An 18,750-nucleotide genomic window follows, 5' to 3' on the forward strand; every position below is an offset into this window, starting at 1 on the left:
TAGGTGTTTCACAGGAATAGCAGCAAAGTGAAGGAGAAAATTCACAATCTTCATTTTTTACACTCACATGTTCTTGTAGACCCAATTTTTGAATTTTTACAAGGGGTAAAAGGAGAAAATGTATACTTCTATTTGCAGCCCAATTTCTCTCGAGTAAGCACATACCTCATATGTCTATGTAAATTGTTCGGCGGGCGCAGTAGAGGGCTCAGAAGCGAAGGAGCGACAAGGGGATTTTGGATAGTACATTTTTCTGAAATGTTTTTTGGGGGGTATGTTGCATTTAGGAAGCCCCTATGGTGCCAGAACAGGAAAAAAAACACATGGCATACCATTTTGGAAACTAGACCCCTTGAGGAACGTAACAAGGAATAAAGTGAGCCTTAATACCCCACAGGTGTTTCACGACTTTTGCATATGTAAAAAAATGTAAAAAAAATTTCACTAAAATGTGTGTTTCCCCCAAATTTCAAATTTTTGCAAGGGTTAATAGCAGAAAATACCCCCCAAAATTTGTAACCCCATCTCTTCTGAATATGGAAGTACCCCATAAGTTGACCTGAAGTGCACTACGGGCGAACTACAATGCTCAGAAGAGAAGGAGTCATATTTGGCTTTTTGACAGCAAATTTTGCTCTGGGGCATGTCGCATTTAGGAAGCCCCTATGGTGCCAGGACAGCAAAAAATACCCACATGGCATACCATTTTGGAAACTAGACCCCTTGAGGAACGTAACAAGGAATAAAGTGAGCCTTAATACCCCACAGGGGTTTCACGACTTTTGCATACGTTAAAAAAAAAGTTTTTTTTTCACTAAAATGTGTTTCCCCCCCAAATTTCACATTTTTGCAAGGGTTAATAACAGAAAATACCCCCCAAAATGTGTTACCCCATCTCTTCTGAGTATGGAGGTACCCCATAAGTTGACCTGAAGCGCACTATGGCCGAACTACAATGCTCAGAAGAGAAGGAGTCATATTTGGCTTTTTGAGAGCAAATTTTGCTCGGGGGGGCATGTCGCATTTAGGAAGCCACTATGGTGCCAGGACAGCAAAATAACGCATACATGGAATACCATTTTGGAAACGAGACCCCTTGAGGAACGTAACAAGGGGTACAGTGAGCATTTACCCCCCACTGGTGTCTGTCAGATCTTTGGAACAGTGGGCTGTACAAAATTTTTAATTTGCACAGCCCACTGTTCCAAAGATCTGTCAGACACCAGTGGGGTGTAAATTCTCACTGCACCCCTCAATACATTCTGTGAGAGGTGTAGTTTCCGAAATGGGGTCACATGTGGGGTTTTGTTTTTTTGCGTTTGTCAAAACCTCTGTAACAATCAGCCACCCCTGTGCAAATCACCTCAAATGTACATGGTGCACTCTCCCTTCTGGGCCTTGTTGTGCGCCCCCAGAGCACTTTGCGCCCACATATGGGGTATCTCCATAGTCAGGAGAAATTGCATTACAAATTTTGGGGGGCTTTTTTTCCCTTTTACCTCTTGTCAAAATGAAAAGTATAGGGCAACACCAGCATGTTAGTGTAAAAATGTTTATTTTTTTACACTAACATGCTGGTGTAGACCCCAACTTCACCTTTTCATAAGGGGTGAAAGGAGAAAAAGCCCCCCAAAATTTGTTAGGCAATTTCTCCCGAGTACGGTGATACCCCATATGTGACCCTAAACTGTTGCCTTGAAATACGACAGGGCTCCAAAGTGAGAGCGCCATGTGCATTTGAGGCCTGAATTAGGGATTTGCATAGGGCTGGACATAGGGGTATTCTACGCCAGTGATTCCCAAACAGGGTGCCTCCAGCTGTTGCAAAACTCCCAGCATGCTTGGACAGTCAACGGCTGTCTGGCAATACTGGGAGTTGTTGTTTTGCAACAGCTGGAGGCTCCATTTTGAAAACAGTGGCGTACCAGACGTTTTTGATTTTTATTTGGGAGGGGAGGGGGGCTGTGTAGGGGTATATGTAGTGTTTTTTACTTTTTATTTTATTTTGTGGTAGTGTAGTGTTTTTAGGGTACAGTCACACGGGCGAGGGATTACAGCGAGTTTCCTGCTGCGAGTTTGAGCTGCCGCGCAAAATTTGCTGCATCGCAAACTTGCAGCCTGATACTCACTGTAAGCCCCTGCCCATGTGAACGTACCATGTACATTCACAGGGGGGGGGGAATCTCCAGCTGTTGCAAAACTACAACTCCCAGCATGCACAGTCTATAAGTCCATGCTGGTAGTTATAGTTTTGCAACAGCTGGAGGCACGCTGGTTGGGAAACGCTGAGTTAGGAAACAGAAAATGTTTCCCAACCAGTGTGCCTCCAGTTGTTGCAAATCCACTACTCCCAAACATTCTCAGGCATGCTGGAACTAGTAGTTCAGCAACATCTTTAGAGCCAGATGTTGCCGAACTACAACTCCCAGCATGCTTGGAGTTTTAGTTTTGCAACATCTGGAGGACTACAGTTCGCAGACCACTAATACAGTGGTTCCCAATCTGTGCCCTTCCAGATGTTTCAAAACTACAACTCCCAGTATGCCAAAACTGTCCAGGCATGCTGGGAGTTGTAGTTCTGCTACATCTGAAGGGCCAGATGTTACAGAACTACAACTCCCAGCATGCCTGGACAGTAAGGGCATGCTGAGGATGTGTAGTTTTGCAACATCTGGAAGGGCACAGTGGTCTCCAAACTGCGGACCTCCAGATGTTGCAAAACTGCAACTCCCAGCATGCCCAGACGCCAAGGGTATACAGTATACAGGGTCCCAATACAGCAATGCATGTCGCTTTACGACGACGTGCATTGCTGTAAAGGGCCCGACCAAGGCTGAAGATCCACTCGCCTGTCGCCGCCGCCGTCTTCATCGCCGGGATCCGGGTCTTCAGGGACGAGGTAAGTACCGGGGCCGGGCGCCAGCACTCCCCCGTCCCCCGCCGCGCCCTCCGGTCTTCCTCCCGTCCTCTCCAGACTTCCAGGGGCCGGGCAGGGCGGGAGGAAGTAACCGCCCCCCCCCCTGCGACTGGTCGGTTAGCTAACTGAAGAATCGCAGGGGATAGGAGGAGGTGGCAGGCTTGCCACCTCGCTCCTATACTTTAGCATGGTCCTGGCTGTCTGTGATCATGCTGCCGGGATCATGCAAAATTACCGGGTAGTCGGGTCCCAGAGACCCGATCAGCCCGGTATCGCCGCAGATCGCAGGGGCGATTTTCCTAGCGATTTGCGGCGATAGCTGACATGGGGGGCCTACATGGCCCCGCTCGGGGTTTGCCCTGGATCCCTGCTGAAGGATTTCAGCAGGGATCCGCTTCCGATCTCCGCCAGGTGAGCGGCGGAGACCAAGAAAAGACCATGACATATGCATACGTCATGGGTCCTTAAGACCCAGGGTGTGAGGACGTATGCATACGTCATGGGTCCTTAAGGGGTTAATGAAAATTCGTCAAACATTTTACGCCCACATATGGGGTATTTCCGTACCCAGGAGAAATTGCACTACAAATTTTGGGGGTCTTTTTTTCCTTTTACCGCTTGTGAAAATAACAAGTAGGGGGCAACACCAGCATGTTAGTGTAAATTTTTTTTTTTTTTACACTAACAAGCTGGTGTAGCCCCCAACTTTTCCTTTTCATGAGGGGTAAAAAGAGAAAAAGCCCCCCCCAAAATTTGTAGCGCAATTTCTCCCGAGTACGGAAATGCCCCATATGTGGCCCTAGGGCTCCGAAGTAAGAGAGCACCATGCACATTTGAGGACTACATTAGGGATTGCATAGGGGTGGACATAGGGGTATTCTACGCCAGTGATTCCCAAACACTGGTGTGTTACGGTGAGTTTCCCGCTAGGAGTTTGCGCTACGGCAGCCCAAACTTGAAGCAGGAAACTTACTGTAAACCTACCTGTGTGAATGTACCCTGTACATCCACATGGGGGGAGGGGGGGGCAAACCTCCAGTTGTTTCAAAACTACAACTCCCATCATTACTGACAGATCATGCATGCTGGGAGTTGTAGTTTTGCAACAGCTGGAGGCACACTGGTTGGAAAACCTTCAGTTAGGTTCTGTTACCTAACTCAGTATTTTCCAACCAGTGTGCCTCCAGCTGTTGCAAAACTACAACTCCCAGCATGTACTGATCGCCAAAGGGCATGCTGGGATATGTAGTTATGCAACAGCTGGAGGTACGCAACTACAACTCCCAGCATGCAGAGACAGCTGTTTGGGCACGCTGGGACTTGCAGTTTTGCAACATCTGGAGGGCTACAGTTAGAGACCACTGCACAGTGATCTCCAAACTGTAGCCCTCCAGCTGTTGCAAAACTACAGATCCCAGCGTGCCCAGACAGCAAACAGCTGTCTGGGCATGCTGCGAGTTGTAGTTTTGCAACATCTGGAGGGCTACAGTATAGAGACCACTGTATAGTGGTCTCAGACTGTAGCCCTCCAGATGTTAGTAGGCAACTCACCGGCTTCCGTACGATCCAATGAGCCAGCAGCACGACATCGCCGCCCGCAGCCTCCGGATGGGTAAGTGGATCTTCTGCCGTCGGTCCTCTTCGGTTTCCCCGTCCTGCCCCGCCTATTGTGGCTGGGCAGAATGGGGAAACCGAAGTTAACCCCCCCGCCCGAGATCTGCTATTGGTCTTCACTTCTGGCGACCAATAGCAGGGATAGGAGGGGTGGCACCCCTGCCACCTCACTCCTATCCCTTCAGGGGGATGGCGGGTGTCTTGGACAACCGCGATCCCCCTTATATTCCGGGTCACCATAGACCCATAATGACCCAGAATCGGTGTAAATCGCAGGTGTGAATTCAACTGTGATTTGCGCCGATCGCCGACAAGGACGGGTCCGATCCCCGCCTGGCGCGCGTCGGGGACCTAAATTCCACGGGCCTATGGATACATCCTGGGTCCTTAAGTACCAGGAAGCCAGGGCGTATCCATACACCCTAGGTCCTTAAGGGGTTAACAGACGATTCATAACGGAAGATTAAACGGATCTTTAAAACGGATGAATTTTATAGTGTGAAAGGAGCCTAAGAATGAACCTTTACCAGCTCCCAGTTGGTAAAATTATGTGTTGTTTATCTATATATATAAAACTCAATATGTATGTATGTATGTGTGTATGTTCCAGCATCACGTCCAAATGGTATAAGATATTAACATGAAACTTGGCACACATGTTACTTATATGTCAACAACAAAGATAGGATAGGTGATTTAACCCTTACTTACCCCCATTTGCCAGGGTCGGAGTTTTTGTTTAAAGTCCCATGCAAATCAATGGGAAATATGTGTTCCCACATTACTTCCGTACGGCTGGAGATATTTCAAAACCTGGTACACATATTACAGGTCGGGCTAGGAGGTCGGGATAAGAGGTCGAGATAGGAGGACGGGATAGGAGGTCGAGATAGGAGGTTGGGATAGATGGACGGGATAGGAGGTCGAGATAGGAGGACGGGATAGGAGGTCGGGATAGGAGGATGGGATAGGAGGACGGGATAGGAGGACGGGATAGGAGGTCAAGATAGGAGGACGGGATAGGAGGTCGGGATGGATGAACTGGATAGGAGGTTGGGATAGGAGGTTGGGATAGGAGGTCGGGATAGGAGGTCGAGATAGGAGGACAGGATACGAGGTCGGGATAGGAGGTCGAGATAGGAGGACGGGATATGAGGACAGGATAGGATGTCGCGATAGGAGGTCGGGATATGAGGACTGGATGTGAGGATGGCATATGAGGTTGAGATATGATGACGGGATAGGAGGTCGTATAGGAGGACGGGATATGGGGTTGGGATATGACAACAATATATGAGGACGGGATGTGAAGTCAAAAGCTTCCTCCTTTGTTTATTTTTCTCCTCAACAAGGATTAGGAAGGAAAAAACGGGCAACGCCGGGTACTCAGCTAGTATATATTTTATATAAAACTCAATGGCCCTCATTTACTAAGAGTGTTGGGTTTCTTCATTTACTCTGTGTATTTTTCTCCCTGATTTACTGCATATGTGTCGCATGGAAAAAAAAAATTGTGTCCCACGGGTTGGAAATTGTGTTGCACGGTAAATTGTATATATGTCCCCCACACAGCGCAATCATATGCCCCGCACAGCGCATGTTATATATGTCCCCCGCACAGCGCATGTTATAGATGCCCTGCACAGCGCATGTATATATGTCCCCCGCACAGCGCAATCATATGCCCCGCACAGCGCATGTTATATATGTCCCGCACAGCGCATGTATATATGTCCCCCGCACAGCGCAATCATATGCCACGCACAGCGCATGTTATATATGCCCCGCACAGCGCATGTATATATGTCCCCCGCACAGCGCAATCATATGCCACGCACAGCGCATGTTATATATGTCCCCCGCACAGCGCAATCATAAGCTCCCGGTAGCGCTATCATTGACAAGCATTTTATTAGCAGAGCATCTCTCCGGGAAGCCGCTGCCCGATGCTCTGCTAATGCTCCGCTTGTGAGTGATAGCGCTTCAGAGGCATGTGTATAAAAGCGAAGTGGGGACCAGATATATAGCGTTATCTGGTCCCTACTTCTATACACAATCCTACTGAGTACAAACACCACAGCTGCCCCATCGCCTCCCCCCCCCCCCCCCCCATCTCCAGTGTTATAAATACCTGTTCCCGGGATCCGCAATCCCTCTGACTCCAGCACTGTCACTGTGCACACTGACGGTGACGTCGCGTTGGGGACGTCACTCGTCATTGCGCAGCGCACAGCCACAGCGCCGGAGCCAGAGGGATCGTGGATCCCGGACCCTGGAAACAGGTATTTATAACACTGGGGATGGGGGGAGGCAATGGGGCAGCTGAGGGTCTCACTTCTGATGCGAACAATCCCTTTGCCCCTGTACTACTACCCCCCAACATGGAACAGACCCTGTTCCATGATGGGGGTAGGATTTAGTCAGTTTTGAGTCATTTCCCGACAGCTCAGAGCTGTCAGGTTTTGGGGAAGAAAAATTCACAGCTTTTCCTGTGAGTTTTTCATCATACTCTGAGTGTTTTTTTCTTTTTTGTCGGGAATACGCCCCTTTTTGTGATAACCACGCCCATTTTGACGGGTTTAAAAAACACTCGGAGTGATGATATATTTTGTCGGGTTGTGCAACCAAATTTGTGTCGCATGGGCTATGCGACACAAATTTGGTCACACAACCCGACAAAGAGAGTCGGGTTGACATTAGTAAATGAGGGCTAGTGTGTGTGTGTGTGTGTGTGTGTGTGTGTGTATGTTGCAGCATCACCTCCAAACGGCTGAAGATATTAACATGAAACTTGGCACACATGTTACTTATATGTCAACAACAAACATAGGATATGTAATTTAACCCTTACTCACCCCCATTTGCCAGGGTCGGGATTTTTGTTTAAGGTCCCATACAAGTCTATGGGAAATATGTTACTGCACAATTTCCAAACGGCTGGAGATATTTCGATAATATATGGTCACTGAGCTCCACTCTGCATCTCCTGGTGAATGTGTCAATCCGGCTTGCAAGCCACACCCCCATCTCACAAACATGCCCACTGTTAAGCCCCACCTCTTTTATTCTCTACCCTTTTTGTGCATCGGTCTGGCTTGCAAATCACGCCCAGTCCCACAAAGCCACGTCCCCTTCTATTTTCAGCTTACAATATCTTCATCACAAATCAGTCCCACCTGAGGACAGGATATGAGGATGGGACATAAGGATGGGATATGAGGTCGGGATATGAGGATGGTATATAAGGACGTGATATGAGGTCGGGATTTTAAGACTGGATGTGAGGACGGGATATGAGGACAGGATATGAGGTCGGGATATGAGGTTAAGATAGGAGGACGGGAAATGAGGTTGAGATAGGAGGTCGGGATATGAGGACGGGATATGAGGAAGGGATAGGAGGTCGGGATAGGAGGTTGGGGTAGGAGGTCTGGATATGAGGACGGAATAGGAGGATGAGATATGAGGACGGGATAGGAGGTCAGGATATGAGGGCGGGATTGGAGGTGGGGATAGGAGGTCGAGATATGAGGATGGGATATGAGGACAGGATAAGAGATCAGGATATGAGTTCGGGATAGGAGTTCGGGATATGAGGTCGAGATAGGAGGTTGGGATATGAGGACGGGATATGAGGTCGAGATATGAGGACGGGATAGGAGGTTGAGATATGACAACAATATATGAGGACGGGATATGAAGTCAAAAGATTCCTCCTTTGTTGGTTTTCCTCCCCAAAACGGATTAGGAAGGAAAAGCCGAGCAACGCCGGGTACTCAGCTAGTTAGTAATAAATACAGACAATATTCAACCAGCAGAACATATGGCCCTTGTGTCTGCTTAGGCTGAGATGCAATATGGTATAGTATACAATCACAAAGAATAAAAATTGAAATAAAAATGTATAAAATACAATGCAATGATATTAATACTGAATAAAATAGACAGATAAAATAGATGTGCTCCAGTATTCTCCTTAGTCCATCTAATGTGCCTTACACATGGAGGATACACCTTATAACGTAAGCTGGATAAATGAAGTCTAAATACATGTCAATGTAGCAACAATGGGAAACTTCAATATATTGAATATAAAACTTCAGATATTGAATCCACATTGAGGCTAGAATTCCACTTAGGTTTCTGGGCAAAAATGCCCATTCTGCCGCACAGCATTTTTTCCTTGAAAAAAACGCAACAGCCAGATGTTAGCTGCAGGTTAATAGGGAATTGCAAAATGCCATATCCACTTGGCGTTTTTCAGTTTGGTGTTTTTCTGCTGTATTTTTGGCTCAGTGGCCAATTTTCAAAAATGGCCTCATGTTAAGACGTTTTTTTGGGAAAATCTTGGCGATTTTCTACAATAGAAGTCTATGGGAGTGAAAAAACACCACAAAAAAGCCATGTGGGTTTTAACATTGGGGTTTTTGTGGGAGTTTTTTTTTTACTTGTTTTTTTTTTTTTTTTTACTTTAGTGATCTTAAAAAGGGATAAAGTTAGCTTTTTTTATTATTAAATTAGGTTACCATTAGGTTACCATTAAGAAAAAAAGAAAGAAAAAAATAGAATTAAGTTTTTTACATTTTCGAACAGGGAACCATTTATGTGAGCGAGCAGGGATTGAAAATTGCACCTGACAATATTAAAAATGGCGGTCCATGTGATTTTTTAAATTAAAATATATTCTTTTATTTTTTAGTTAACTTTTTTATTTAGAATTTACCGTATTTATCGGCGTATAACACGCACTTTTTAGGCTAAAATTTTTAGCCTAAAGTCTGTGTGCGTGTTATACGCCGATACACCCCCAGGAAAGGCAGGGGGAGAGAGGCCGTCGCTGCCCGCTTCTCTCCCCCTGCCTTTCCTGGGGTCTAGAGCGCTGCTGTCGGCCCTTCTCACCCCCTGGCTATCGGCGCCGACAGCCAGGGGGAGAGAAGGGGCAGCGGCACCCATTGCCGACACCGCTGCCCCGTTGCCTCCCCCCATCCCCGGTGGCATAATTACCTGAGTCGGGTCCGCGCTGCTCCAGGCCTCCGGCGTGCGTCCCCGACGTCGTTGCTATGCGCTGAACGGCGCGGCGCATGACGTCAGTGCGCCGCGCCGTGCATAGCAACGACGCAGGGGACGCACGCCGGAGGCCTGGAGCAGCGCGGACCCGACTCAGGTAATTATGCCACCGGGGATGGGGGGAGGCAACGGGGCAGCGGCGCCGGCAATGGGTGCCGCTGCCCCTTCTCTCCCCCTGGCTGTCGGCGCCGCTTCTCTCCCCCTGGCTATCGGCGCCGGCACCGATAGGGGGACAGAACGGGCAGCGGTGCCGATAGCCAGGGGGTGAGAAGGGCCGGCAGCAGGGCTCTAGACCCCAGGAAAGGCAGGGGGAGAGAAGCGGGCAGCGACGGCCTTTCTCCCCCTGCCTTTCCTGGGGATGTATCGGGGTATACACGCGCACACACGCACCCTCATTTTACCATGGATATTCGGGTAAAAAACTTTTTTTACCCAAATATCCTTGGTAAAATGAGGGTGCGTGTTATAGGCCGGTGCGTGGTATACCCCGATAAATACGGTACTTAATAAAGTATATAAAGCCTTTTTTGTTTAATAAAAATCAGTGTAATATGTTTTTTAAACAATATGTCCGTACAATTTTTTGTTCCTACTACTACTCCCAGCATGGAACAGAGTGTGCTTCATGTTGGGAACAGTACTGCCTGCAGTAAGGGACAGATCGCCCTGGGTCTCACTCTTGAGACCCGCTGCGATCGGCATTTATATTCCTGACATGCGGTCAGCACTGCACCGCTCCATATCCCTCTTTATTCCAGCTGGCCAGTGATGTGAATAGAACTTCACATCACTGATTCATATTTGCCACTCAGAGCAGTGATTGGCCGGATGGTGCCAGACAATCACTGCTCTGATCCCCAGGACACCAGACAGGTGAGCAGTGCTACAGCGCTGACATATTCTCATAGAGGAGATCTGTATCAGATTGGATTGTGAGGGGGTGATTGGGGACGAACACTACGGACTATTCGATCCCATCAAGCAGGCTATATCCGAGTCCCGATCACTTATTGCTAACTACAAATTATCCTTTATCTGGATTCAATATTTGTAGCTTGACAGTTTCAGTTTGAAAAACATTCTCCATTGTTGCTGCATTGACATGCATATACACCGTTGCAAGCTTGCTTCATTTATCCAGCTAAACTTATAAGGTGTACAGTGGGGAAAAAGTATTTAGTCAGTCACCAATTGTGCAAGTACTCCCACTTAAAAAGATGAGAGAGGCCTGTAATTTTCATCATAGGTATACCTCAACTATGAGAAACATAATGCGGGAAAGAATTCAGGAAATCACATTGTAGGATTTCGAATGAATTAATTGGTAAATTCCTCGGTAAAATAAGTATTTGGTCACCTACAAGCAAGATTTCTGGCTCTCACAGACCTGTAACTTCTTCTTTAAGAGTCTCCTCTGTCCTCCACTCATTACCTGTATTATAGGCACCTGTTTGAACTTGTTATCAGTATAAAAGACACCTGTCCACAACCTCAAACAGTCACACTCCAAACTCCACTATGGCCAAGACCAAAGAGCTGTCAAAGAACACCTGAAACAAAATTGTAGACCTGCACCAGGCTGGGAAGACTGAATCTGCAATAGGCAAGCAGCTTGGTATGAAGAAATCAACTGTGGGAGCAATTATTAGAAAATGGAAGACCTATAAAACCAGTGATAATCTCCCTCAATCTGGGGCTCCACACAAGATCTCACCTTGTGGTGTCAAAATGATCACAAGAACGGTGAGCAAAAATCCCAGAACCACATGGGGGGGACCTATTGCATGACCTGCGGAGAGCTGGGACCAAAGTAACAAAGGCTACTATCAGTAACACACTATGCCGCCAGGGACTCAAGTCATGCAGTGCCAGATGTGTCCCCCTGCTTAATCCAGTACATGTCTGGGCCCATTTGAAGTTTGCTAGAAAGCATTTGGATGATTCAGAAGAGGATTGGGAGAATGTCATATGGTTAGATGAAACCAAAGTAGAACTTTTTGGTAAAAACTCAACTCGTCATGTTTGGAGGAGAAAGAATGCTGCGTTGCATCCAAAGAACACCCTACCTACAGTCATGGCCGTAAAGGTTGACACCCCTGAAATTTTTCTAGAAAATGAAGTATTTCTCACAGAAAAGAATTGCAGTAACACATGTTTTGCTACACATGTTTATTCCCTTTGTGTATATTGGAACTAAACCAAAAAAGGGAGGAAAAAAAGCAAATTGGACGACATAATGTCACAGCAAACTCCATAAATGGGATGGACAAAATTATTGGCACCCTTTCAAAATTGTCGAAAAATAAGATTGTTTCAAGCATGTGATGCTCCTTTAAACTCACCTGAGGCAAGTAACAGGTGTGGGCAATATAAAAATCACACCTGAAAGCAGATAAAAAGGAGAGAAGTTCACTTAGTCTTTTCATTGTGTGTCTGTGTGCCACACAAAGCATGGACAACAGAAAAAGGAGAAGAGAACTGTCTGAGGACTTGAGAACCAAAACTGTGGAAAAATATCAACAATCTCAAGGTTGCAAGTCCATCTCCAGAGATCTAGATTTATCTTTGTCCACAGTGCGCAACATTATCAAGAAGTTTGCAACCCATGGCACTGTACTAATCTCCCTGGGTGTAGACGGAAGATAAAAATTTATGAAAGGGGTCAACGCAGGATAGTCCAGATGGTGGATAAGCAGCCCCAAACAAATTCCGAAGATATTCAAGCTGTCTTGCAGGCTCAGAGAGTATCAGTGTCAGCACAAACTATCCATTGACATTTAAATTAAATGCTATGGCAGTAGACCCAGGAGGACCCCACTGCTGACACAGAGACATAAAAAAAGCAAGACTACATTTTGCCAAAATGAACTTGAGTAAGCCGAAATCCTTCTGGGAAAAAGTCTTGTGGACAGATGAGACCAAAACAGAGCTTTTTGGTAAAAGCACATCATTTTACTGTTTACCGAAAATGGAATGAGGCCTACAAAGAAAAGTACACAGTACCTACAGTGAAATATGGTGGAGGCTCAATGATGTTTTGGTGTTTTTTCGCTGCCTCTGGCACTGGGTGCCTTGAATGTGTGCAAGGCAACATGAAATCTGAGGATTACCAATGGATTTTGGGTCGCACTGTACAGCCCAGTGTCAGAAGAGATCTTAAAATTGCTGTTGGGAATAGGCGCCCTTCCAATAAGAGAGACCTGGAGCAATTTGCAAAGAAAGAGTGGTCCAACATTTCGATTGAGAGGTGTAAGAAGCTTTTTGAGGGTTATAGGAGGCAACTGATTTCAGTTATTTTTTCCAAAGGGTGTGCAACCAAATATTAAGTTAAGGGTGCCAATAATTTTGTCCAGCCCATTTTTGGAGTTTGGTGTGACATTATGTCCATAAACATGTGTTACTGCAATCCTTTTCTGTGAGAAATACTTCATTTTCTTGAAAAATTTCAGGGGTTACAACATTTACGGCCATGACTGTACAGGGAAGTATGGGGGTGGAAACATGCCTTGGGGCTGTTTTTCTGCTAAGGGACCAGGACGACTGATCCGTGTAAAGGAAAGAATTAATGTGGCCATGTATCTTGAGATTTTGAGTGAAAACCTCCTTCCATCAGTATGGGCAGTGAAGATGAAACATGGCTGGATCTTTCAGCAGGACAATGATCCCAAAAACACCGCCCGGGCAACGAAGGAGTGGCTTCATAAGAAGCATTTCAAGGTCCTGGAGTGGCCCAGCCAGTCTCCAGATCTCAACCCCATAGAAAACCTTTGGAGTGAGTTGAAAGTCCGTGTTGCCCAGCGACAGTCCCAAATCATCACTGCTCTAGAGGAGATCTGCATGGAGGAAAGGGCCAAAATACCAGCAACAGTGTGTGAAAACACAGAAAAGGACTTACAGAAAATGTTTGACCTCTGTCATTGCCAACAAATGGTATATAACAAAGTATTGAGATTAACTTTTGTTATTGACCAAATAATTTTCCACCATAATTTGAAAATAAAATATTTAAAAATCAGACAGTCATTTTATGGATTTTTTTTTCTCCTTATGTCTCTCATAGTTGAGGTATACCTATAATGAAAATTACAGGCCTCTCATCTTTTTAAGTGGGAAAACTTGCACAATTGGTGGCTGACTAAACACTAAAACTGGGCGTTTCCCGAGACAGGTGTCATCAGAGAGGACTTAAACAGAGAAGAACAACCTTAACTTCAGAAGCTCATAAGTACTGAAAGGATTAAGATTTTTTAATAGAAGTAATTTACAAATCTGTTTAACTTTCTGGAGCCAGTTTTTTCCTGGAATACCCCTTTAGGCATACCCTATCAGCATCACCTTGCTGGCCCACATGATTCCAACCATTTAACAGCTGAGTACTAAACATTGCCAGCCAATGTAGTATGTCTGGCAACACATGTCAGTACTGTGTCCCATCAGCTTCACAAAGTTCCTGATACAGGTATGGTTCTTTCTCAACCAGTCAAAGGCTGAGGGTGCACCACTGCGGCCACTGATTGACTGAGCAGGAAGATCCTTGTGTGACATAGACACAAAGAAGTGCATTGTTCTGGGGGGGGGGGGGGGAGTAGGGGGCGCAACGCGACGAAGCTGAATATAGACTTTTTTCCGTTGAAGTGAACCCTGTGAACAGTTAAACAGGAAACTATTTCTCTGGAAAAATTCTTTAAATCGATAAGGTGAGACACACAGTCTACATCTTGGGCGGCGGCAGCTAGGAAGGCATTTTATAGGTGTGGAAGCGACCTCATATAACCCCCTTCCACTTGTTCTTAGATAAACTTGTATACCTGATGAAAATGCACTGAGTGAAAGCAGCTCAACAGAAGAAAGAAAGAAGGGTAGAGAGATTTTTTTTCAACTATTGTGGTGTTTTATAGACATCCTGCTATCCACTGTTCAGATGAAATTGTGTAGATTCCAACCTGTGGCGTAGTTCTAAGAACAAATACTCGCAGGGCCCTCTGGTGTGTATCCAGTGATAGTTCCTGGGGATAAGGATATATTTGGATGTCTGTGGATATGAATGTATTTGGGATCTGGGGATATTACCTAATCTTGACAATGTCCTTATAGGGAATCTTTTGGGGATTGCCACAGATCACAGGCAGAGGTGGCATAATGACAAAAGCAAGAGGTAGTGAGAAAAACCGACTCATTTCAATATTGGCTTATTGCTTGATCTTCTTGTATTTCTAGACATTACTTATATTTGTGCTTTACTGTTTACTGTGGGCAAAGGGACGGCATTAGGGCGGGGCAAACCAGGCAATGGCCCCCTGCCGGCTGATCAGTAGGGGGGGCAACTGTTTTAAAGTGGCCGCAGCGCCGGCTGCTTCTTAAAGATTAGCAGCCCGGCCGTGGCCACTTTAAAACCATGACCAGCGGCGGACCCGGTCAATTCTTCTTTTGCTATTTTTCATATTTCCTTATCTGGCCGCACTCGGCAGGCTCAGGTTATGCAGCGGTCTTGTGGGCTGTGTGGATAATATAACGAGTGACGTCTCATGCCGGCTCCTCTGCGCGGCATCAGGTACGTCACTCCTCATTCCCTGCAGCTACGGCCAGACTGCTAAACTTAAGCAGCCGCGGCTGCAGGAAATGAGGAGTGACGTCCCTGTTGCCGCGCAGAGGAGCCCGCATGAGACTTCACTCGTCATATTATCCACACAGCCCACAAGAGCCGCCGCATAACGTGAGCCTGCCGAGCACGACCAGTTAAGGAAATATGAAAAACACAAAAAGTAGGTGGAGAGGGGGGGAGCAATGAGCAGGGGAACTATATTGCCAACCTAATGTGGGGGGAACTATACTGCCTACCTAATGTGGGGGAACTATACTGCCTACCTAATGTTGGGGAACTATACAAAAATATAAAATTGTACTATTCTGATCCCTATAACTCTTTTATTTTTCTGTATATGGGGATGTATGAGGGTCATTTTTGTGCTGTGATATGTAGTTTTTATCCGTACCATTTTTGTTTTGATGGGACTTTTCAGTTGCTTTTTAGATATTTTTATGGTATTTGAAGTGACCAAAAATGTGCAAATCTGATTAGTGCACTATTACGACTTTTGGGGCCCCTCTTTTGATTTTGCCTAGGGCCACGCTAAGCCTAGAACCAGCCCTGTGTGGGCAGGACAAAATCTCCTGATTGTAGTAGTGGGATGTTCGGGCCTACCAAGGTCTTTTGGAAATATACTCTGTTGTATTTTGGTCACAGAACTGTCTCTGACATAGGAACTTCATACCACTGCCTGCTTGTATGGTTTGATAATATGGTTTTTATTTATTGTTGAAAACAAATTAATAGATACATAAAAGTTTGGATACAACAGTAAATAAATCTGTGACCATTGTTGCCGGTCAAATTATATTGCGAGGGGTGAGATACATGAGGGAGGTTCATAGGGAAGAGGAAAAGATGCTGGAGTAGAGGCAGGGAAGGATATTAGATTTCAGCACTCTACTGAATGCTTTGTCACCAGCTACTCAATTTGCCTAAAGGTGTTGACCTCCTAAACTCAATCCAAGGGCATCGGAGGGTTAATATTCCAGGATCTAGCAAATACGCAACAGGAATACAAGGCTCTACTTAAAATGGATGACAGGATACCTGTCCTGTGTACCGTTTTTCTTCTGATTGCTACTGATCTTTTTTAAAGGGGTACTCCGATGGAAAAAAAAAATTCAAAGCAACTGGTGCAAGTTATACAGATTTGTAGACTAGTTCTACTTAAAAATATTAACCCTTTATGTAAGTTGTTTTGAAGGGTATTCCGCTGCAAGAAGCAACAGAATGAAGCAACGGGCCCCTGCGTCTGCCAAACCTTGAGAACTAACTCTGGCCCTGTAATGCTACATTGCAAGACAGCAACTTTATCCTGTTGAATTGGTTGCAATTTTAGAAGAACATCTATTCATGGAAAATGTCATTCGATCAAACGGATTATATGAGGCAAAGATATAATGGGGAAAAAGATAACAGAGATAAACCTTAATGTTTTCCAGGAGTGGTCATCACAGTCTAATGCTGTTATAATAAAAACATAAAGCAGGAACAAAATATTGATACATCTGCAGTTGTGGCCTCCTCAAGACTGGAGCCCATACCCATTGTGCACATCATTTATAGTTATTCTTTCCTTATGAAGTCAACTTCTAATGACATTTTTTCTGAGCAGCTGTATATTCAGAAGACGGGGCTACAGTTCATTACTAACTCTAATGTTTTCTTATAAATGTTTGGAACAACAAGTTGATGCAGTACTATTTTTAAACATCCTTCTCAGGCTAGCTACAGAAGTATGCTGACCTTTCTATTACTGGAAAGGTCACTTTGCAGAATCCGACTAGGGCACAACATATCATAACTTGGTTCATAACCTTTGGAAGTCAAATATATAAAAATAAACGTCAATGCCATTACAGGTTTGGTTCATACAATTTTTGTTAAAAAAAAAATCTGGACAAAGTACAGTAGGCTGGGGTTGAAGAACATTCTCTTAAGTGTCTAAATTTGCTTTATACATTTACAATAATTTTCTGAATCTGTTCAGGAACTTATATATGTAAACATAACTACTGAGAAAATGAAAATGCTAAAAAGCCACAAATTACGGTTGACAAATTTTTTTGTTATATCCTTTCCAGTACTCTTCACTGTACATTCACTGTTGCATTAAAGGAGTACTCCGGTGAAAATCAACTTATCTATCTACAGGTAGCTTATCGGGGGGGGGGGGGTCTGACCACTGGGAACCCCCACCCCCACCCCCCGCCACCGCGATGGGACCCTGGCCATCTCAGTGAGGAGCGTGTGTCATACTGGTAGACGGCACATGCTCCATTTATTTCTATGGGAGCGCCGATGATGCCGGAGCTATACTCGGGTGTATTCGGTCCTCCCATAGGAATGAATGGAGGATGTGCCCGCTGCAGCATGCCCTCCTCACTGAGCTCCGGGTCCCGTCCCTGTGATCGCGGGGGCCCCAGCGTTCGGACCCCCTGCTAGTTATTCCCTATCCTAGCAGCAGATACTTATCCCCTATCTTGTGGACAGGGAATAAGTTATTTTTCACCGGAGATCTCCTTTAACCCCTTAAGGACCCAGCCAATTTTCACTGTAGGACCCGGTCATTTTTTGAACATCTGACCACTTTCATTTTAAGCATTAATAACTCTGGGATGCTTTTACCTTTCATTCTGATTCCGAGATTGTTTTTTGTGACATATTCCACTTTATGTTAGTGGTAAAATTTTGTCGATACTTGCATCGTTTCTTGGTGAAAAATTCCAAAATTTGATGAAAACATTTTAAATTTAGCATTTTTTTTAAACTTTGAAGCTCTCTGCTTATAAGGAAAATGAATATTTCAAATAAATTATATATTGATTCACAAATACAATATGTCTACTTTATGATTGCATCATAAAGTTGACATGCTTTTACTTTTGGAAGACATCAGAGGGCTTCAAAGTTCAGCAGCAATTTTCCAATTTTTCACAAAATTTTCAAAATCAAAAATTTTCAGGGACCAGTTCTGTTTTGAAGTGGATTTGAAGGGCCTTCATTATTAGAAATGCCCCACAAATGACCCCATTATAAAAACTGCACCCCTCAAAGTATTCAAAATGACATTCAAAAGGTTTGTTAACCCTTTAGGTGTTTCAAAGGAATAGCAGCAAATTGAAGGAGAAAATTACAAATCTTCATTTTTTACACTGGCATGTTCTTGTAGACCCAGTTTTTGAATTTTTACAAGGGGTAAAAGGAGAGAAATCTTCCTAAAATGTGTAACCCAATTTCTCTCGAGTAAGGAAATACCTCATATGTGTATGTCAAGTGTTCGGCGGGCGCAGTAGAGGGCTCAGAAGGGAAGGAGCGACAATGGGATTTTGGAGAGTGAGTTTTTCTGAAATGTTTTTTGTGGGGCATGTCGCATTTTGGAAGCCCCTATGGTGCCAGAAAAGCAAAACCCCCACATGGCATACTATTTTGGAAACTACACCCCTCAAGGCACGTAACAAGTGGTCCAGTGAGCCTTAACACCCCACAGGTGTTTCACGACTTTTTGTAAAAGTTGGATGTGTAAATGAGTTTTGTTTTTTCCCCCACTAAAATGCTAGTT

General features: G+C 45.1%; 1 protein-coding gene across 5 annotated transcripts in view; it reads left to right on the plus strand.

Moving 5' to 3' along the window:
• The window catches only part of LOC130368988 (uncharacterized), an 86,237-nt gene that overhangs the window by 53,507 nt on the left and 13,980 nt on the right, over nucleotides 1-18,750 (plus strand). For 3 of the 5 annotated variants that reach the window (XR_008892633.1, XR_008892632.1, XR_008892631.1), the window contains one exon: nucleotides 16,382-17,039. The exons of 1 other annotated variant lie outside the window; for it this stretch is intronic. The gene's annotated coding sequence lies outside the window, so the exon portion shown is untranslated. Of the gene's footprint in view, nucleotides 1-16,381; nucleotides 17,040-18,750 lie in introns of those variants that run through there. One more of the 5 variants, XR_008892634.1, reaches the window with a different exon arrangement.

The sequence above is a fragment of the Hyla sarda genome, chromosome 4, assembly GCF_029499605.1.
Source record: "Hyla sarda isolate aHylSar1 chromosome 4, aHylSar1.hap1, whole genome shotgun sequence".
NCBI classification, from domain to species: domain Eukaryota; kingdom Metazoa; phylum Chordata; class Amphibia; order Anura; family Hylidae; genus Hyla; species Hyla sarda.